At 42.7% G+C, this 18,469-nt stretch overlaps 1 non-coding gene and 2 pseudogenes across 1 annotated transcript; 1 reads left to right on the top strand and 2 right to left on the bottom strand.

Moving 5' to 3' along the window:
- Positions 1,483-2,398, bottom strand: ORYCUNV1R-PS1587 (vomeronasal 1 receptor oryCunV1R-ps1587 pseudogene; annotated as a pseudogene).
- Positions 12,219-12,408, top strand: LOC127492502 (U2 spliceosomal RNA). Its single transcript, XR_007922030.2, has one exon. It is a non-coding gene; the product is annotated as a U2 spliceosomal RNA (small nuclear RNA).
- On the bottom strand, positions 16,006-16,940 carry ORYCUNV1R-PS1638 (vomeronasal 1 receptor oryCunV1R-ps1638 pseudogene; annotated as a pseudogene).

Here is an 18,469-nt window from a genome sequence, read left to right as displayed (position 1 = left end):
CCATCCCTAATCACTCACCTGTGTTTTGTCGCCTGAATTTTGAGGCTCAGTTTGAGTCCCAGTTACTGGGTTGCTGATTTGAATTGGGTTCTTGGGTTTGCCCGGTTTTGTTAGAGGGTTAAATTATCTATTTATTGTCAACACGTGCCAGTGTCAATAGGTTTAACAAAGAATTGTCATATGTATATTTTAAACAGTTTATTGAAATACATTATAGATAGCAAGAAATGGACATAAATATACAGATAAATGAGTTTTTGGTCATTAGAATGATCTTAGAACCAGCACTCAATTTAAAAATAAAGGATTACTACTGCTCCGAGAGCCCTCACTATTCCCTCTTCACCATCTTTTTTATTAATTTGTGAAATGAGTATGTTGTCATCTACACTGTATAATTCAGTGAAGCAATATCATATGAAAAGAATACATGGGGTATTTGTCTTTTTGGTCTGGGTTATTTCACTTAGCATAGTGATTTTTCAGTTGCATTCATTTTGTTGAAAATGTCAGGATATTATTCTTCCTTATGGCTGAGTAGTAGTCGTGTGTGTGTGTGTGTGTGTGTGTGTGTATAACACATTTTCTTTACCCAGTCAACCAACTGATGGTCATGTGGGTTCATTGCATATCTTATATATTGTGAATTAGAGCTGCTACAAACATGGGAGTGCAGGAAACTTTTCATACACTGGATGCAGTCCCAGAAGTGAAATAGCTGGGTCATATGGCAGATGTATTGTTAGTTTCCTGTGGAATCTCTTTAATGCCTACCATAATGCTTATACCAGTCTGCATTCCTACCTACTGTGTATTAAGGTAGCTTTGTCTCCACATCCTTAATAGCATTTGTTATTAGTAAATTTTTACACGGTAGCCATTCTAACTGGGGTAAGGTGATCCCTCATTGTGGTTTTACTTTGCATTTCCCTGATGAATAATGTACCTGAACATGCTTTTCTATGCCTGCTGCACATTTTTATATCATCCTTGGAAAAATGTCTATGAATATCCCATTTCCATTTCTTCTCTGATTTGGATTGTTGGGTTTCTTGAACTCCTCACATATTCTGGGTACTAATCTTTTATCAATACATAGTTTGCAGGGGTTTGGACTGTCATCAGCTGTTTTTCCCTGGTGGTTAGCAGGGAGGGGGACCAGGTCAGTCTGTCACCAAGCCCTGTGAAGATGGCAAATCCCAGCCATGAGCCACTGGTGAAGATGCAGGAGTGGCGGATGGCCATGTGCTGCTCCATGGATTCTCTGTTCTGTTCTGTCCATTCTCCACTGAAAATTTCTGTTAATCAGCCACTGAGAATGTGGTTCCTCCTTTGTTTTTCTTGTAACTTTATTTGGCTGAGTTCAGTGTGTTTTCTCACTATTCAGCCATCTTGGATCTCCTTTTAAATCCATGTATTTCAAGTAACCCAGGGAGCACATTCTGTAGGCAGTCAAAGTACTTGCTCTTATAAGACATGTTGTTAATTCCTGAACAAATAAACATTATTTTCCTTCTCCCACATGGATTTGAAAAACTTGATTATTCTTATTTCACTACCTATGAGCAACATTGGACCAATAGTGGCATAGCCATTGGGTCACTGTTCAAGCACCTCCCTGAGAATGAATAAACAATGCAGTCCCGCAAGTACAGGAGCACAAAGACACTCATGAGCAGAAGAATGGTCTGGGTGGCTCTTTGTTCTCTGGAGGCTCTTGGAGAGAGGCTGGTGCTGTGAAGATGCTGGGACTGCCTCTGTGCCTACACAGGAGAGTCACCATGTACCCACTTGAGACGGCCATGAGCCCCAAAAGGGAAACATCCCTGAAGATCCAAAATATGTAAAACATGTGCCTGAGTAATTAGCTCAGGGTCCAAAGAGAATAAGATTTAGTGACAAACAGAAGACTGTAGGACGTATGATTTGTGGTGGCAACAGTGGAGCTTAAGAAATGAGTGCTGATGGACAAATTGAAGACCCATAGGAAGAGACAACCACAGATGCTGTGATATGAGGCTGTGCACTTGAACTTTGCCAAACAGGAGCTCCTGGGGCTGAGGGTGATGGCCAGGAGGATGCTCAGCAGGCAGGTGTTACACAGGGAGAGGCGCCATGTCACCTGGTATGAGTAGATGACAGCCTTACATGTGATGTCGTCCCATAACTACTGAGCCTCAAAAAAATCTGTGGCTATGAATCCTATGGTGATCAGCATCACCAGGTGGATGAGGGCCAGGTGCCCAATGGTCAGGTCAGTGGGCCTGGGCCTGCACTTGAGAAAGAACCAGAGGACATGGAAGAGCAGACCGAAACTGTTGGCTGTGACCCCAATGCTGAATTCCAGGAAAACACAGTTTCTTAAGGCAATAAAGTTGGAAAGTATATTTTTATTCATCTTTGGAGAAAAATCATGTAGTAAGTGAGGGAAAGTAAGATGTTATTTATCATAATCATGGCCTCATTTATCAGTCTCAGCACAGATACTCATCATGTAGATGTGTGGATCAGTCCCTCTGTACCCTTTTCACCAGGGAATACTTGAGCCACTGTCACTCTGCCCTAGAACCACTCCTTTCCCAGCTGACAGCTGTCAGTCATGATTGGATACTGCATCCCACTGCTGGGCTGCCACAGGACCTGGACAATAAACTGTCATGTGAAAATTTTTTCTTGAAATTTTTTAACCTTATTGTAGTTTTTCAAAGCTGCAGACAATGAGTTATTTCCCTTTGTATCTGCAAATTTCTTGGTAAATTTCTGACTACAGTATCAGATTTTTACAATTTTGGATGAATTTAAATAAGAATTTAAGGAAAGGAGAAATTAAACCCCTGTATGCAATAAGTATCATTTGTGTATCCATGCACATGGTTGTCTAACAATTTATATTGGTTTATTTTTAGCCAAAGATTCTTTTTTTAAAGTTTTATTTAATAAACATAAATTTCCAAAGTACAGCTTTTGGATTGATAGTCTTAACACTTACCTAAGAGACCAAATGTTCGTTTGTGTAGACTCTGGATCTAAGTCTGTGATCTGATATTTACTGTGACTTTTAACTGTAGCTTAACAAGTCTGAGCCCCAAATATGTGTAACTAGAGGTAAGCATGTTACTTGTTAGAGATACTGTGTGTGTGAGGGTATTGGGTAGACATGTGAACAGGTATAGGGCCTGGGGGACAGTGGTCTCTGCAGAAATTGCAGCCACTTCTGTTCCTGTGAGGTTCTCCTCCTGAGCTCACCTTGAGACAGCGCCGTCCTCTCCCAATGTGCCAGCTCCATCCCTGCCTGGAGGAGCAGGGGGCCTTGAGCACCAGAGTAGCAGGCGCTGAACACCCTCTGTTCCTTCTCTGTCCATTCCTGGCTTGTAGAAATGACGGTGTGTGTGTTCATAGTCTAAGTAGATGGATGATACCTTTGTATAGAAATAAGGGTTGGACACTTCCACTTCTTCTAAAAAGAAGGTTGTTGTACACGGAGCCTGGGACTTTGTCTCCATTAGGTTGGAAAGTGCATGTGACCTAAGTGTAAAGTTTATGCTGGGGAACTTGGTATGACCTACTTGGGGGATGCATCCCCATGCAACATAGCTATTAACTTTTATTCAAAAGCTATCAATATGAGGTTTATAACATCGCAGTAAAATCCCAGTAACATGTTTTCATGTATTTATCATCTGAAAATCAAGGATATCAGTTTGAATTGCGTCCACAGGTAGCTTTGTAGCTTCATAATTTGAGTTGTTAAGGAGAAACTGAAGTGTATAAGCCCCATTGCTGTTGAGAATTTAAGAATCCAGAGACCATGTGGGAACTTGGTCTGAACTTTGGAACATGTGCAATTCTCTACAACAAAAATTTCATAGTGGCATTTTAAAAGGTAAAGTATTGCAACAGCAAAGGAAGACCTTTCTCTCTGTCTCTCTCTCTCACTGTCCACTCTTCCTGTCAAAAAAAGGTAAAGTATTGATCAAATATGGCATAGTCTATTGCATTGATACATTTGACAAGATAAGGTTTGATCCTTTGGTAGGCTCAGGTGAAAGCAGGATAATACGTGTCTCTTCATCCACCTGTTTCTGCATTTATGGGTCCTGTGCCAGCATTAAGCACACAGCTTGAACAGTCCTCATTGTCTTTCCTGTGTCTAAAAGGACACGTACCCATTTCTTGTGTATTTATTTCATGTAAGTTCAGAAATATTACTTACAGTATTTTAACATAATGACATTTAATGGAAATGAAGTAACATTACAACATTTTAAAAGACTGAGATAAAAACTAATGATGGACATACATAACCTGAAAAGTAAACTTTTGTTACTTGATTTGAAACATGTGAGAACTTTAAATTATAGAACTAAAGATGCTCATTTTTCAGAAAAATTTAAAAATCCATGTAATAAAGGGTCTTTCAATTTTCCATTCTTCTTTTTCCACATGAGTGCAAGGGCCCAAAGACATGGGCCATCTTCTTTTTTTTTTTAACTTTTATTTAATGAATATAAGTTTCCAAAGTACGGCTTATGGATTACAATGGCTTCCCCCCCATATCGTCTCTCCCACCCGCATCCCTCCCCTTTCCCACTCCCTCTCCCCTTCCATTCACATGAGGATTCATTTTCGATTCTCTTTATATACAGAAGATCAATTTTCCATTCTTACAAATATTAGGGAAAAATGCTACCTAGACTTCAAAGTGTTTCGTGTCAAAATAAACTTATTTTTTATTCCATTTTCCATGAATTTTTGAAGTGCCCTGGTGTGGGTTTGCTTTACTTCAGATTTTAAAATAAAATTGAACTTTGTGCGTACATGGTGTTAGAAAACTGATCTAGTAGCATGTTTTTCTTGGCTAGGTTGTGAGTGTGTGGGCACCAGATGTTCAGTGTTTCTCAGGGGCATGTGTGAGAAAAGGCAGGAACTTGGGATCAGATCAGGAAATCCCATTTTATGTGGAGCCACCTTCAGAGCCACTGGAGACATCTGTTTTTCTGCAGGGGAAATTCCTCAGAAGGAGCTGGGGAAGTTCTCCTTTAGACAGAATGGTGATGAAGGAAAACCACAGAGCTGTTCACACTCGAGGCACCCACTGATAGTGGCTCTTGTGGGGGACCAGAGAGGCAGCTGAAGACCAGAGACCACTCACCAGCCCACTCCATGCTGTGCTGAGTATGCACTGTGTTACCAGGGGGACATACGTGCCAAATCCCACATCTGATGTGCATTTGTTAGATTAGCTCTGTATTGTTTTCTTTATATTGGCCATTTCTGAAACATGTGAACATTTCATAAAAGAAGCTTAAAGCAATGCTCTTAGCAAGTCCTCCCTAGCCGTGCCTCCTCCCACAAACTGCTGACCCGCACAGCATGGACTGGTTAGGAACTCGCTGAGAAGAAAGGAATTATTTCACATGTATTTATTCTAATAAAGGCTTGATATATGTAGGCCTGCACAACCTATCTTGCATCATAAGTACATCAACTTGGGCAGGAGGGGGCATAAATCTGTTATTCTAGAATCTCCCCATGATGGAAGGTTTCTGGAGAATTTATCATCATTGAAACAGGGATTTTTTAATCCATAAAGGACAGTAGGACACATAGTTCTGAGATAGTCCTCCATCATTAAGAGATGAGAAGGATACATCCCCATCCTTGTATCCTCTGTATCTTGGTTTCTAGTGTAATTTTGGCCTCTGAGCTTGAGAATCGACTTCATCAATTTGGAGTTTGTGAGGCTGAAGGCAGGACAAGAAAGTGGTGGAGGTTGTGTAGGAAGGGGAGCATTAACCCGCATACTGAGTAGCATGACAAAGACATCCATTTCCTTCTAAAGGTTTAAGTTAGTAGGAAAATCTTTAACAAAACGTTTAAAATGATAATCCTGTACTGTGATGAAAGAATAAAGCTGGTTATGTTGAATGAAAACAGAATTCAACTCATCTCCTCCCTGGTAAATGTGTGGTTATGAATGAGTACAGTTTTAGTCTAAAATGATGAGAAAATGCGGGCTTTTGAGAATTGATAGACTAAACAAATGATAGTCATTTCACCCAAAGAAAGATAGGAAATTAAATACATTTATATGAAAAATGTACTTTTTTTTTTGAGTTGCCAAACTAAAAGACCAGATACTCTGAGACGACCATTTCCCCATGGTGTTGCACAGAGAGCACGCCTGAGCTATGGAGGACTTTGGGAGCCCACGTCTCTGAGGCTGTCACAAACCTTACTATAGTCCCAGTTTGCTCCATGCCTAGGAACCCACACACCTGATCCCCCATCTGGACAATACAGAGCCACTTACCCAGGAGGACAGGTGCAGAGTTCTGTGCACCTGAGAGGAACCTGCAGACTTTAAAAGAAGGATGTCCTGAGCTCATCTCTCTGTGGATGGTCATTGTAGTGTCAGCACGAAGCTGAACACGGAGTCTCCAGTGGAACACATCACTGGTCTCTTGGTTTTCTGTGTTCTCTCCTGGGTAACAGCAATCTGGGGGGAGCTGTGCTCACAACTTTGCTGTGCATTCCTTGACACATGTGTGAGGGTCATGAAGGACACAGACTGGTGGATGACACTGAGCTCTCTCATGGTGATCCTGTGAGCACCTTAGCCACAAATACTCCACACTGTGCAGCACCCCTGCCCTGGGCTGAGAGAACCTGGTACCCCCCAGTGGCTCTGAGGATCCTCTCTGGTGCAGGAGGCAGCCTGGTCATGCTACCCACTGCACATGCAGCACCTGGTTTCTGAGTGGCACTAGCTGTACACTGTGATGTCCAAGCTTAGTTCAGTGTGTCGAACTCTCAGATTACGTATGATTTACTAATCCCTTATGGACACGAGTGCAGGAGGCATCTGAAGGTTGGAGCCCATTTTATCACTTTGATTCTCTAGAGCTCCATGGTGTGTCCTCATGTGTGACACAAACACAGCCCTGCCTGGAGATGGTCCAGACCCTTCAAGAGATGGAGCTCACACCTCAGCACAAGGCAGCAACCTGTGCACTCTGTGGCTGATGCACTAAGGAACCCATGCATCTGCCCTCTGCAGAAAGGAAAATGAGGACTGAGTGATGGTGGAACAGTGTGGGGGGAACCAGGATTCCCTGGCAGCAGGGGAACCCCAGGGTTCAGATGTGACTGTTCTCTCAAATTAGAGTTGTCAGACAACCTGTTCTGTGTTAATTGTTTTTTTTTAACTTTTATTTAATGAATATAAATTTCCAAAGTACGATTTATGGATTACAACGGCTTCCCCCACATACCGTCCCTCCCACCCACTACCCTCCCCTTTCCCACTCCCTCTCCCCTTCCATTCACATCAAGATTCATTTTCGATTATCTTAATATACAGAAGATCAGCTTAGTATACATTAAGTAAGGATTTCAACAGTTTGCTCACACAAAAACAAAAAGTGAAAAATAATAGATGATTTTTTTTAAATGATGATGAAATCAGATCAGACCTATTGTCATGTTTAATCCCAGTGAGAGTCAAGTTGGGAGTTGACAATTTCTTTTTTTTTTTTTTTTTTTTTTTTACAGAGGATCAGTTTAGTATACATTAGGTAAAGATTTCAACAGTTTGCACCCCCATAAAAACACAAAGTGAAATATATTGTTTGAGTACTCGTTATAGCATTAAATCTCAATACACAACACATTAAGGAATTGTATTGAATTGGTTAGAAGGGGACCACAAAGTAGAAACAAGTTTCTGTCTATTCAGATGTGTAATGCCTAGGAAAACGCTGACTCATCTGGATTTTTTACAAAGCAGACCTCTGAGGCTGAGGGTTTAATGCTGCGAACACGCATGTGGCCGTCCGTACCCTGGGCTCACTTGGGCAGTGTCTGGGGGGATCTATCACCCAGCTCTGCCCTGGCTGCCCCTCAGCAGGGTTGGCTCATTGGATCTGCAGCTGCTGACCAGACAGTGTGGTCAGTGGAGCCCATGTGTGTGGTGGCCTCTTGTGCCCAGCAGCAAAGCTGTATCCTGCCTCTGCAGATCCAGCAGCCTTGGCAGCCGGCTTAGTTGGCTTCCATTCAAGCACCTTCTACAAGCAGTAGTTATGAGAAGTCTATCTTCTGAAGGTTGGACATACATTTTTCTTGTTCCTCTCTGCTTTTAAAGTTTAAACGGGGCCGGTGCCACGGCTCACTGGGCTAATCCTCCGCCTTGTGGCACTGGCACACCAGGTTCTAGTCCCGGTCGGGGCACCAGATTCTGTCCTGGTTGCCCCTTTTCCAGGCCAGCTCTCTGCTGTGGCCCGGGAGTGCAGTGGAGGATGGCCCAAGTCCTTGGGCCCTGCACCCCATGGGAGACCAGGATAAGTATCTGGCTCCTGCCATCGGATCAGCGCGGTGCGCTGGCCGCAGCGCGGCGGCCATTGGAAGGTGAACCAACAGCAAAAGAAAGACCTTTCTCTCTGTCTCTCTCTCTGTGGGGAGCATCCGGACTGGACTGAGTTACTGGAATTAAGACTTATTCTATGCATCTGCTCTCCCACAATATGGCGCTGGGAGAGAAGTAAACAGCTTCCACACAGCTGCCTCCAGTTCAACCAATAAACTGTAGGACTTGCTCCTGATTGGAGAGCAGCGTACTCGGCGTGTGGGCAGCCGAGTTAGGATTGGCGGAGGAGGACTATAAAGGAGGAGAGAGACGGCATGCACCAGGAACATCTAAGGGGAACACCTGTGCAGCCCTCGAGAGAGCCGGCCGGCGGTGTGCCGCTCCCCTGTGGAAGTGGGGAATGTGGCAGGGGGAACCGCCCTTCCACGGAGGTGGAAGGGTCGGTAGCCAACCCGGGAAGAACCAGCAGCAAACCCGGGGAGGGCCGAGCAGACGAAAGAACAGCGCAGGGTCCTGTGTCGTTCCTCCATGAAGAGGGGGAGCGACATCTCTCTCACTGTCCACTCTGCCTGTCCAAAAAAAAAGTTTAAACAGGTATAAACAGTTACTGTTTTTACTGTGAGCACCATGGCTGATAGCAGGTCTCTGTTTAGAAGATTGTGATGGAGCAGACGAAGGAGACAGCACAGGGGCAGCTGTGGGCTGAAAATGCATTCCATAGAGGGGCAGCTAGAGCACCGAAAATGTGCTAGATCAGGTCACCCATAGCCTTTGGGCTGATCTCGACCAATTTTTCAGTTTGCCTCTCTGCCTTTCATAGAAATAAATACATCTCCCATCCACTGGATCACTCTCTGAATGCCTGCAACAGCAGCGTTGTGCCTGAGCTAAGCCAGTCCAAGTCGCCTATGTGGCTAGCAGGAATCCATCTCATACTGCCTTCCAAGGGCACATCAGCAGGAATCTGGGATTGGAAACAGCCAGGACTCAGACCCTCGTATCCTGGCATGGAATGCAGGTGTGTGAATTGACATCCTTACTGCTGCACCGAATGCCTGTCCCAATTATTTTTCCAATTACATATGTACATATGGGATACATACATACATACGTATGGGATACCATGCCATGTTTCAATATGTGTATAAGGTGTATAATGTTGATGGGGTTGGCATCGTGGTGTAGGTGGAAAAGTCACTACTTGTGATGCCGGCATCTCCCATGGGTTACCAGTTCCTGTCCTGGCTGCTCTGCTTCCAATCTGGCTCCCCACTATTGTGTCAGGACATCTGCTGTTGCTTTCCCAAAGTCCTTGGGCCCCTGTACTAATGTGGTAGACATGGAAGAAACTCCTGGCTTCAGTGCAGCCTAGCCCTGGCTGTTGTGAACATTTGGGAAGTGAATCAGCTGATACAAAAGTTCTCTGTCTCTACCTATTTTTCTGTATCTCTACCTTTAAAATAAAAAATAAAGCTTAAAAAATTGAGGTCATGATGATCAGTTGACAAATGTTTATCACTTCTTTACACTGAATGCATTTAAAATACTTCTTTGCCTTCTCCAGAAAGAGTATACAGTGAACTGTTAACTGGAGAGTCTACCATGCAATAAAACACCAAATGCAGTAATTCCTTTATAAGTATAAATTAGTACCTATTAATCAGTTTTCCCTCCCTCCCTCCCTCAACACTGTTTTCCACAGCCTCTTATTATTAGCCTTCAACTTTTATGAGGTCAACGTTTTTTAGAGATATAAGTGGAATCATATGCAATGTGTCTTTCTGAGTTTGGCTTATTTTGTTTAGCATGATCTCCAGTTGGATTCATCTTGATGCAAGTGATAAGATTTCATTCATTCAATAGCTGAATAGCAGTCTACTATATATGTACACACACACACACATATTATCCTTTCTGCAGTTGGTAAACACTTAAGTTGTTTCCATGTCTTGCTATTGTGAAGATGGCTGTGATTCACTGACGTGCATACATTTCTTTGACAATGTGGTTTCATTTCCCTTGGGTTTGTGTCTGGTAGAGGGATTGCTGGATCACAAGGTAGTTCTGTTTTTAGCTTTTCAGGAACCTCCATGCTGCTTTCCCAGTGGCTGGACAGACTGACCTTCCCAACAGTATGCAAGGTTCCCCCTTTCCACACGTCCGTCTCAGTGCTGTTACCAGTTGTCTTTGTGATGGCAGCCAGCCCGACAGGAGGGAGCAATGGCTCACTTGCAGGCTTGATCTTCATTTCCCTGTTGATGAGTGAAGTTGACCATTTTCATGCACCTGGATGTTTAGATGTCTTCCCTGAAAAATGTTTCTGTAGGCCTTTGCCCGTTTTTATGTTGGATGCTTCAGCTATTTTGCCATTTAGTTTTTAGATATTGTGATTATTATTCCCTTGTCACCTATCTGTATAGCTTGAGAATATCTTATCCAATTCTGTTGGTTGTCCCTTTATTCTTTTTTTAAAGATTTCATTTATTTATTTGAGAGGTTGAGTTAGAGAGGGAGAGGCAGAGAGAAAGGTCTTCCATCCACTGGCTCACGCCCCAACTGGACGCAGTGGCTGGTGTTAAGCTGATCGAAAGCCATGAGGCAGGAACTTCCTCCAGGTCTCCCACGTAGATGCAGGAGCCCGAGCATGCAGGCCATCTTCCACTGCTTTCCTAGGACAGAGAAGAGATAGGGATCATAATGGGAACGGGCAGGACATGGACCGCTGCCCATATGGATGTCTACGCTGCAGGCGGGGGCTTAGCCTACTATGCTGCAGTGCTGGCCCCATCGCTTTACTCTTGATTATTCGCTTTGCCATGCAGAGGTCTTAAGCTTGATGTAATTATGTTACCAGTTCTACTTCTGGGGACTGAACCCACAAATTCTTGTTCATTCTGTTTTCTTGTAATTTTAAAGTATCCAGCTGTGCATTTAGATCTTGATCCATTTTGAGTTAATTTTTGTACGTGGTGAGAGAGAGTGCCTGATTACATTTTTTCTGCACATACATCTCAAATCCCAATGCCACTCAATGAAAAGACTGTTGCTTTTTCAGATATGTTATAGCATTCTTGTTGAAGGTCCATTAGCTGTAGGTGCATGTTTAATTCTAGGTCTCTGGTTCCACTGGTCTGTGTGTCTTTTGTTGTGCCATTGTAATCACTAGAGCTTTGCAGTATATTTTAAGCCAATACTGTGATATCTCTTTGTTCTGATTAAGGTTGTTTTCTGCTGTTGTGTCTTTGATTCTTCAGTAGTGTTTCTTTCTGGTTCTCTGGAATTTGTCATTGGTAATTTGATGGAGATTGCATTGCGTCTGCATGTCAGTTTATATAATATGGACTTGTTAATGGTACTTAATCTTCCAGTCCCTGAACATGGGAAATCTTTCTATTTCATCATGTCCTCTTTAATGCCTGTCACTAGTGATTCATAGCTGTAATTGTAGAGATCTTTTACAGTACATTTGTTTTATAGTAAATTTGTTGAACATTATTATCTTATTAAGATTTATTAATTTGAAAGCAAAGTTAAAGAGGAGAGACAGGAAAAAAGAGCTCTTCCATCTGCTGGTTCACTCTCCAGATGGCCACAACAGCCAGGGCTGGAGAAGGCTTCAGCCAGGAGCTTCATCTGGGTTTCCCACACGGGTAGCAGTGACCCAAGCATGGGGACCATGTTTCGATATGTTCCCAGGGACATTAGAAGGAAGCTGAGTAGGAAGTGAAAGTAGCTGGGGTATGCACCAGTGCCCATATATGATGCCAGCATCACAGGTGGAGGTGGCGTTATCTGTTACACCGTAACAGGGGCCCCTTAATTATATTTTAATGACTATAATGATATCTGCTCTATCACTTCTTGGCCTTTTGGCTAAGATTAAGTGTAGCATCTGCTCTATGGTGATGTCTTCTCCCTAGTTCTGACTGGTGATCCATTCCTTTCTCCCATGTATTGATTCTAACAAGGATGTTATTTTCATCCTTGTAAAGATGATTGGCTTAATTTCTCTGTCAGTTTTTGAAAGTAGAAGCTCAGATAACCATCTGGGGACTGCTCTTTGTTGGAATACCATTTAATATTATCTATTTTCTTCTATGCAGTGCTTAGACATCACACAAATTGTGACATAGGTTTGCCATTTCAGGTCATTTACACAATTTCTATGATTTCCCTTGGGATTGTTAGACTGCTGTGTTTTTTTAGAAATGCACAGATTCATTCACAAATGTTTGAGGCTTCTCAGGATTCCTTTAGTTACTGATAGCTATTTGATTACCTTGTAGTTAAAGATCTCACTTGTGTTAGTCAGACTTTGAGACTTAGAGCTGGCTGCAGGACCAGAACATGGCCTATTACCGCAACTACACATCTCATCCCAGGTTAGGTGTCACAGCTTTAAGTGAATGATATCAATGCATCGGCACATGCTGCAGCAGCTCTATGTGTCAGATGACAACAGTGACTATGGGGCTAAAATTCCTTAAAAGTAAACAAAATGAGCATTTTAGTGGTTGCCTCCTACTTTCTGCCAAAGATCAAAGAGGTCATTTTATATCTGATGAGAATATTGAGTGATGAGACAGTGGTGCAATGGGTAGGTGTGATAATGAAAACCAAGGTGTGCTTTTTCTTGAACCTAAAGCAGGTCAGTGAGTGCTGGATTCATGGTGTTCATGCATCATCTCAACTCCTGTTTCACTCACACTGCAGATGGGAGAACAGCTGTGCCCTTGCCTCCTTCCTTTGCATTTGAGCTCTGTCACTCACAGGGCCACAAGCCCCTGCTCTGGGTCCTGTGACTGGGTCAATTCCCCAGTGTTTCCTATGCCCCGTTCTTGTCCTTCTATCCTGTGTATATCCTCAGATCACATCTCCATCTTGAAAACTCACATGTGTTTAGTCACTTAAAGTTTGTAACTCAGGACAAGCTCTAGTTATTATGCATATGATTTGAATTGGATGCTTGGGTTTACCCAATAGTTGTTGTAGGGTTAAGTTACCTATTTTTTACATGTCAACATGCAACAACATAAGTAGTTTAACAGAAAAAACCCTGAACTCCATAAATATCTGTGAACCTGGAGAGCACATCTTGTAGACAATCATTAATCATTTTGAGGTCAAAGTATTTACTCATCAAAGAAATGATAGTTATTAATGAACAATTTTTAATATTTAAGATATCCAGATTTCATGTAATTCCCATGTACAGATTCAGGAAAATAATGATAATTTCCACCCTATCCTCTCTCCCACCTCTCCTTCTATCCTTCTTCCCTCTCCCTCTCCTATTCTCATTCTTAATTTTTACAAATATCTACTTTACGTTAACTCTCTACATACAAGTCAACAATACACTTAATAAAGACTTCAACAAGTAGTATGAAGAAAAAACCACTGTTCCTCAAAGTCAAGAAAAGGGCTATAAGAAATTATTCAATCTCCAAGTGTAAATTTCACTCCTATAGATGACATTTTAGGTACTGTATTGGTTATTCCAGATCAGGGAAATCATAAAGTATTTGCCTTTTTGGGACTGGATTATTTCACTAAGAATCGTAGTTTCCAGGTTATCCATTTTGTTGCAAATGACAGGATTTCATGTTTTTTTTTTTTACTGCTGTCTAGTATTTCATAGTGTGTATGTATCATAATTTCTTTACCCAGTCTTCATTTGGTAGACATCTGGGTTGAGCTGCAGTGAACATAGGGGTGCAGAGAACTCTTTAATACGCTGATTTATTTTCATTCGGTTAAATTTTCAGGGGTGGGATGGTTGGGTCATTCAACATTGGCTATACCAGTTTACATTCTCACCAGCAGTGCATTAGGCTACCTTTCCCACCACAACCTTGCCAGCCTTATTTGTTTGTTGATGTCTGTATGACAGGCACTTTAAATGGGGTGAAGTGAAAAATCTCGTTGTGCTTGTATTTCCCTAATGGCTAGTGATCCTGAGCATTTTTTATGTGTCTTTAGGCCATTTGAGTTTTGCCTCTTGAAAAAATACTTACTTAAACCTTTACCCATTTCTTGGCTGGATTGTTGTGTTGTTGAAGTTGAGTTTCTTGAGCTCTTCATAGATTCTGGATATTAATCCTTTTTCAATTGGCATGTTGGCAAATATTTTCTCCCATTCTCTCAGTTGATTCTTCACTTTGCTGAGTATTTCTACAGTGCAGAAGCTTCTTAGTTTGATGTAATCCCATTTGTTAATTTTGACTTTGACTGCCTTTACCTCTGTGGTCTTTTCCAATCAGGACATTGGCATAGGAAAAGACTTAAGAGTTTCTCCAGTGTTCTCTAGTAATTTGATGGTAGCAGGTTGTAGATTTAGGTCTTTGATTCACTTTGAGTGGACCTTTGTGTAAGGTGGAGGTCCTGCTTCATTTTTCTGCATGTGGAAATCCAGTTTTCCCAGCACGATTTGTTGAAGAGACTGTCCTTGGTCCAGGGAATAGTTTTAGCTCCTTGTTTGAATATAAGTTGGGTGTAGATGCTGGATTGATACCTGGCGTTTCTGTTCTGTTCCATTGGTCTATTCAGCTGTTTTATTTTAACTAGTACCAGGCTGTTTGAATTATAACTTCCTTGTAGTAAGTCTCGAAATTTGGTATTGTGATGCCTCCGGCTTTGTTTTTGCTGTATAAGATATGCTTTAGCTATCCAGGGTCTCTTGTGTTTTCATATGAATTTTACCATTGGTTTTTCTAAATCTAAGAGGAATGTCATTGGTATTGTGATTGGGGTTACATTGAATCTGTAAATTGCTTTTGGCAGTATGCACACTTTGATCATACTGTTTCCTCGGTGCTTTGAGCCCTGGACTCTGGAGCTTGTGATACACTGAGAGGCTGAGCACACCTCAGCGTCATAGATGGGTGCTGAGCCCCTGTCAGTCCTCCAGCCAGGCTCAACATCAGTGGGGAATGTGGATTTTTTTTTCATCTGGTAAAATCCCTGGATCACATGTGTGCAAAATACCAGCACGACCCTGCTTGTTTCACAATCACGTTGGGAATTTACAAGAGTTTCTGCAGCTGGGACTAACATTGTAAAGGCTGCCTCTCCCCATCTGTTGCCAGATGAGTGCATGGGAACAGCTGTGATTGTCTGTGCTGACAAGATGGCTACTGTCCCTCTCCCTGGAGCAGCTGCTACCTACTTAGGTCCAAAATGGCACCCACCCTCTGGCAGCTGGTTAATGTACGCTGCTGTTAGGGTTATGGGAAGAGACAGATGTGCCCCTATTCTTCTCTGCTGGTTGAGTAAGAACCCTGTTCCCCTCAGGGTTGTGGACTGGACTCCAAGTGGAGTCTGCTGTGTCACTGCAGCTGTAACTACAGTGGCCTGGGCTGCTGCAGTCTGATCTCATCTTGATCTCCAGAGCTGGTGCTTTCTGCAGCTTAGGGCTATTAGATTCATTTGTTTTGTGCATGCTTGTTGCGGTGCCTGTGCAGCCTGCACAGAGATCCACAGCATCGCTCTTCCTTCCACAGAATCTACACTGTAGTTGTCCCTCCAACTATCCCATGAGAATGCACAGTCTCCACTTTTTTAAAAACCATTTTCTCCTAGCCTAGAAAAGGCTGCCCTGTTCCTATTCCACTTTCTTGGAATCAGCAATTAATGAAAAATTAAACACTTACATGCCTTTCCAACATGGATTTGAAAAACTGGATCATTCGCTTTTCACTACTGATGAACAACAAAGGTCCAATGGTGGCATAGCCATTGCCCACCAACATCTGGATGCACAGGCGAACTGGGTTGCTATTCCACCACATCCCTGAGAAGGAGTACACAATGCAGTCCATCAAGTACAGGAGCACAAAGAGGCTCATGAGCAGCAGGACAGTGCGGATGGCCCTGTGCTCTGGGGAGGCTCTTGGAGAGAGGCTGGTGCTGTGAAGGTGCTGGGACCGCCTCTTGTGCTTGCACAGGAAGTTCACCATATACCCACTTGAGACGGCCATGAGCCCTATTAAGGAGGCATCCCAGAAGATCCCCAGTATAGAAAATGTGTGCCTGGGTAAGTAGCTCAGTGGCCAGAGAGAGCAGGATTGAGTGACAAACATAAGACCGTGGGATGTATCATTCGGAGTAGCAACAGTTGAGATCAAGAAACAAGCACGACTGGACAAATTGAAGAGCCATAGGAGGAGAAATCCACACATGTTGTGCTGTGAGGATGTGAGCTTGAATTTTGCTAAACAGGAGCTCCTGGGGCTGAGAGTGATGGCCTGGAGGACACTCAGCAGGCAGGTGGTGCTCAGGGAGAGGCCCCACATCACCTGGTGCAAGTAGATGACAGCTTTACATGTGATGTCATCCCATAAGTCGTGAGACTCAAAAACATCTGCGACTATAACCCATACAGTGATCAGCATCACCAGGTGGATGAGGGCCAGGTGCCCAATGGTCAAGTTGGTGGGCCTGGGCCTGTCTTGAGAAAGAACCACAGGATGTGGAAGAGAAGAAGGAAGGCATTGACCGTGATCCCAAAGCTGACTTCCAAGAAAAAGGCATTCCTGACAGCAATGAGATTGGAAAGTATATTGTTTTTAATCATCTTTTTGGGGGGAAGAAAGAAGATGTAGTAAATGCCTGAGGATAAAATAAGAAATGTTGTTATCAGAAATACTATATTATTGATCATTCTCAACCACAAGATGTATGCATCATTCCCAGTGTACCCTTGTTGCCTGCAGCCCCAGTCACGCTCTCCTGGAAGCCACTCTGTTCGCAGCTCCACACTTGGCATTCATGATCATCTACTATGTCCCACTGCTGGCCTTCTGCAGGACCTGGACCATGAAATTGTCATTATGTGAAAATTGTTTATTGAGTTTTACCTTATTTTTACTTTTTCAAAGTAAATGGCAATGAGTTTTTATCTTTGAAGCTATAAAATCCTGATAATTTTCTGGCTACTTAGTAAGAACTCTAATTTTTGGTGAATTCAAATGAAGACCACACAAAGAACAAGTGTCCATGGTATACCCATGTTATTTTATCTTACTGTTAGGTTTCTTTTGGTTTATTTCCAGATAAACACTCTGAATACATAAGAGACCAAATCTTGGTTAGTATAGATTCTGAATTTAATCTAAGATCCTACTTAAACTAAATGTGTGACCTTGAGCTGTTACTTACTGTGTGTCACTTATTAGAGATTGTGTGCAAGGGTATTTGATAAATGTATGGACAGGCATAGTGCCTAGGGAACAAGTGTCTGCATGGAAACTGCAGCCATTGCTGTCCCTGAGAGGTTTTCCTCAAGAGCCCACCTTGAGAGAGAGCCATCCTCTCATAATTTGCCAGCTTCATCCCTGCCTGTAGGAGTAGGGTCATGAACACCACAGTAGCAGGCAACTCAACAACCTCTGTTGCACAGTTGCTTCCCTTTCCAGTACTGGCTTGTGGAAACCTCAGTGAATATGTTCATAGTCAAGTAGGCAGATGATTTCTTTCTACAGAAAGGATGATGGGACACTTCGTCTGCCTGTGGTTCTGCACAGGGGCCTGAGCACTGGTCTTCCCCATGGCTGGAAGTTCATGTGAATGAAGTATTAATTTTATGCTGGAGAACTTGGTTCTGACTAAAAATGGATTATGTTCTAATTCAACATTACTATTAACTTTGTTTCAAACCTTATAAACATGAGGCATATCATATTTCTTAAATTGGCAGCAGCTAATAAAAGGAAATCTTATGAAAGAAAGTTCTGAGAGTTCTCTCTTGGACAGATCACACCATCATAGAGGAAGGAAAGGCCAACTGGGCAAGTAGGAGAACAAGAAATAAAATAAGAAATGTCCATGAGAAAGGAGTATTTCATTGAAAACTCACCACCAGGAGTTCATAGAACTGATCCTTGAAGGCTGATTTTCCTTGAGGAGCAAATTAACACTGTTAAGACTCCCTGTGCCATCTTGACCAAATATGCAATCACATGTGACATTGCACATTTCCCCAATGGTACATATGTGGGCAGTCCTGATACATGGCACCATCAGCTGGGCCAGAACCAGTGGACAGGAGAGAACTGACAGTGGTAACAGGAGAAGGAAAACCCTCAGCAGACCCCAGTACAAGCT

The sequence above is a fragment of the Oryctolagus cuniculus genome, unplaced genomic scaffold (assembly GCF_964237555.1).
Source record: "Oryctolagus cuniculus unplaced genomic scaffold, mOryCun1.1 SCAFFOLD_85, whole genome shotgun sequence".
NCBI classification, from domain to species: Eukaryota; Metazoa; Chordata; class Mammalia; order Lagomorpha; family Leporidae; genus Oryctolagus; species Oryctolagus cuniculus.
The sequence above is the reverse complement of the archived record's forward strand: the minus strand, read 5'-3'. Positions and strand labels throughout refer to the sequence as shown.